We start from the raw sequence: 3996 nt of genomic DNA on the forward strand, positions 1-3996 counted from the left end.
TACATTAGTTGAGCAGCAAAGTTGAGTGTGTGGGTTGCCAAACTGCTTTTTCTGCTTTTGATTTGTTTTGAGCTTCTGATACCCCAGGTGCTGATAATCAGGTGCCAGATTGGGCCCTGATTATCACTGATTCTCAATTCTGCCCATGAGAATGCACAGAGAACGCTTTGCTGATTGGTGCACTAATAGGGTAACAGCTTTTGATGGAGGCAGTGTGGTGGTGTGTGGCGGTATTTCCTTCATGGGAAAAAGCAATGCTTGTCATCACTGGAGGTGATTTCAATGCAGAAAGTTATCCTGATGAGATTCCGCAATCAGTGGCAATCCCATATTTCCGCAATCTAGGAGTGAACACTATCCTCCAAGATGACACGGCTTACACCCACAGAGCAAGGTTCATCAATGAATTTGGGAGTGGAGAAGATGGAGTTGCCTGTCTTGACCTCAACCTCAGTGAACACTTGTGGGATCAGCTTGAGCGTGCCGTTCGTGCCTGAGTGACCAACACAACCACACTGGCTTACTCGAGCAAATGCTGGTTACAGAATGGGGTGCCATCCCCCATGACCAAGCTGGTGACCAGCATCAGGAGTGATCAGACTTCCGTTTTGGCTAGAGACAAACTTAAAACAGGAATATTTGGTGTATCATGGTAGCTTAAGGCATTCAAAACAGGAAAAAAAATCAGCCTTGCCTGGATTTTACCATTTTGACAAATTCAGGTGGTTTTTGAAAGATGAGGATTACAATATAACCAACAATTACAAAATAAGTATAATGGGCCTATAAATCTTGGTTAGTAATGAGTTTTATTGCCAAGAAGCCTTGTTACAAGAAATCGATCAAAATACATTTTCTTACTATTTGTAAGTTGTTGTTTTTTTTTACCTACGGTAAGTATAAAAAAAAGTCTTTTAAACCTTGGAGTCTCCTCCTTGACAAAACAGGGATCATGTTTAAATCCTGTTGTTCTTATGAAAGTTGATTAGCAGGTCGGGCATATTTTTTTTCGTTATTCTTACTTTGCTACATTGTATCATTAAAGTGAAACTGAAAACCCTGTGCTTTCCCCAAATGTTGGTTTTGGCAGTGCTGCCTAAAGAAAGCTCATGGTTATCCTCATTCTGTAGTGTAACTTCCTTTTCACGGGTTCTTGACTCTAGTGACAGTAATTTAGAGACTTACTGAGGAAACATTTAAACATTAGGCGATAGTATTACTGTAATACAATAATGCCAGCAATGCCTGGTGTTAAAGTTCCCAAGTGTTTACAGTATGTTGAAATACCTGTCAGGTGTCATATTTATGAGTTTCATCTGGCATCTTGTGGTTTCAGTGTGACCTGTTGATCCCACAGACTATCAAAGTACGTGCATCATAATCCTAGTTCTATTATAAAATGATGAAGGACAGTGAAGGGCTTCAGGTTCGTTTGTTCATGACTTACGTGTACCCTTGAAACCTTTTGTCTTCAACCTCAGACTGTGCAACACTGGAAAAAAGACGTCACACTTCCCAAGACAGTGATGTAACATGCAACCATTCAACACATGATACACAGGTTTCTACAAGTTAATAATAATCTTACCTGTTTGCATTTTTCACTGTGCTTTTTGTTGACATACATGCCTCAGATTTCACAAGGAGAACAGAGGTTGGACACAGTGGCAAAAGTGAAGTTACTGCGACTGGGCAATGAACTTGCAATCTAGTCTGCTATCAGTTTGTGATTGAATGAGGTCAAGTTGGCATCCAATCTGTTGGAGATAATATGGTGATTAACTGTGATAAATTGGTGGAAATAACAAACATGCTGCTGTCTGTTGCAAATCTTTTACCGTCTACATACACAGATTAAAGCGAGATTCACACTGACTACTTAGATTCAGAATCCGCCCAGAACCTCATGGATGTGAAACAGGAATTCAGAAAGTCATCCACAAAAAAACTGCAGGATGGTGATTTAACTGATGACGTAGGTGCTCACCAGCCTTGTACTGATATGCAAACATAACTCGAATACAACCAGTTGAGTCAGATCACCTATTGCAAAGAGATTTGTTGCAGAAAAACTTTGCTAATTGGTGCAGACTGACTTGGGTTGATTGCAACACGTTGGTACTCTTGGCAGCCCGTCTGTGTTTCTGAATTGGGTGGCAAACCTTTGCCAATCTATCTGAGAGTGATTACAGTCAGTCTAACCCGGACCATCATTGTTTGGAAAGAGTTTGTTTCTCACCAGATGAACTGTGCAATCACCCTGTGACTGAAAGTTATAGAAAGCTTACGGCCTTACAGTCCGTAAATGTTTGGGAACCGGGAAGACCAGTTGCCTTTTGGAAGAGAAAAGTTGTCCCATTCTGATTGTATAGAAAATTTAGCTGCTTAACAGGCCTGTTTTTAAATGGGATATACATAATAAAACTGCTTTGCTCAAGTACATAGTGGATTACTAGTGGTTCGCTTACAGAAGGTCCATGATGGCATACCAGTTTACTGCATACCAGTTTACTGCATACCAGTCTTTACACTTTAAGTAACTGTTTGTTTTTCCATTAGAGGTAAAAAGAGAACACAGAAAATCTTAAGTATAAGTGATGGCGTTTAAGGGAAGGCTCACGAAAAGCTCAGTGGCATGACAGATCGTTGACACTGTCAGACATCATTAAAGGAAAAATAACAGGGTGTTTAAATCCAAATACGTCAGTACCACGCTCAAGTTGCTAATGCGGTGCTGTATACTCTCAGCTGGCGCAGGGCTGCAGAAGGAAAGAAGAGAAGTAATACTAAGAAGTAGGTTAAACAGGGGATTTCATCATTTATTTGTGGGTTGTGTTTTTTTTCGTGAGCTGAACGGTTAACATGACCAGCCGTGTCTTCTTAAGAGCTCTCGCTGCTTACATGTAGGTAAGCAGTGAGGCCATCTCATGGAGTTTAGCTGAGATCGAAGTATTTACACCAAACCCTTTTTAAAACACAGATTTAAGAGATGTGGCTCTGATGAACCAAAGAACAGTGATGCAAGGCTGGAGTGTATCTGTAAGTAAAATCTGAATTGCTTGTCTGACTTTTCCTCATCACTTCAGAGTATTTCTGGAATTAAGTTGTGCGGCTGAGCTTCTCTTAGAATTATGTTTCTTCCCCATAATCCCATCTGAGCAACAAGTCTGGAACAGCACAAGCAGCATGACAACATTTCAACATTTTTTCTTTATTGCTCTGTAATGCTGGCAGTCAGTTTGTGTTTTGTAATTGCTTTTATTGTTATACTATTACACAAGGATTAATTTTAAACACAGTCCATATATACATTTATATTTGCTTTCTGTAATGGCTAACTGATTTTACTGTGTTGGACATTAATAAAATAGCAACTATCTTCTGAAGCCTTCACGTATTTTTGTCTTGTCATTTGGAAGCAACTCGATGAACTCGCCATCTTTTCCCTTTTAATAACCTCAAAAGGAAGGAAAAATACCACACAGTCATTCCCCTCACGATTTGGACCATTTTCCCTGGTGTACCGCACTGGAGCTCAGTACAACAAGGATGTGCATGAAGGCATTTAACCACAGTCCTTAAGACAGCTCAGTTTGGAGGGAATGCATAAGTGGGGAAGCGGAGAGAAGGAAATGGTGAGAACAAAATCCAGACAAAAGAGTTAGAAGATTCTTTCATAACGTAGCGAAGGAGGAAGGACGATCACTGGGCTCTGTGGTTTCTCCTTACTCTCCTGACTGAATGAGCTATCATGCTCCAGTGCTTGTAGGCTATGAACTGGGCAAAGCCAAAATGTGGGAGGGTGACACGGATCGAAGAAGACAAATAAAGCTTTTGATTTCAAAGTAAGCTAAACCAGTACAGATAAACATGAAATCTTCCATCAGGTTGTTTGTACACAAACCCGCAGTCATGTCATGTGAAGCTGTTTTACATAGCTTGTTTCCATGTCAGCCTACACAGTGCTGTACAGACAAAATGAGGTAACTACATTTG

Source organism: Haplochromis burtoni, unplaced genomic scaffold, assembly GCF_018398535.1.
Source record: "Haplochromis burtoni strain Fernald_Lab_line unplaced genomic scaffold, NCSU_Asbu1 Contig_30, whole genome shotgun sequence".
NCBI classification, from domain to species: domain Eukaryota; kingdom Metazoa; phylum Chordata; class Actinopteri; order Cichliformes; family Cichlidae; genus Haplochromis; species Haplochromis burtoni.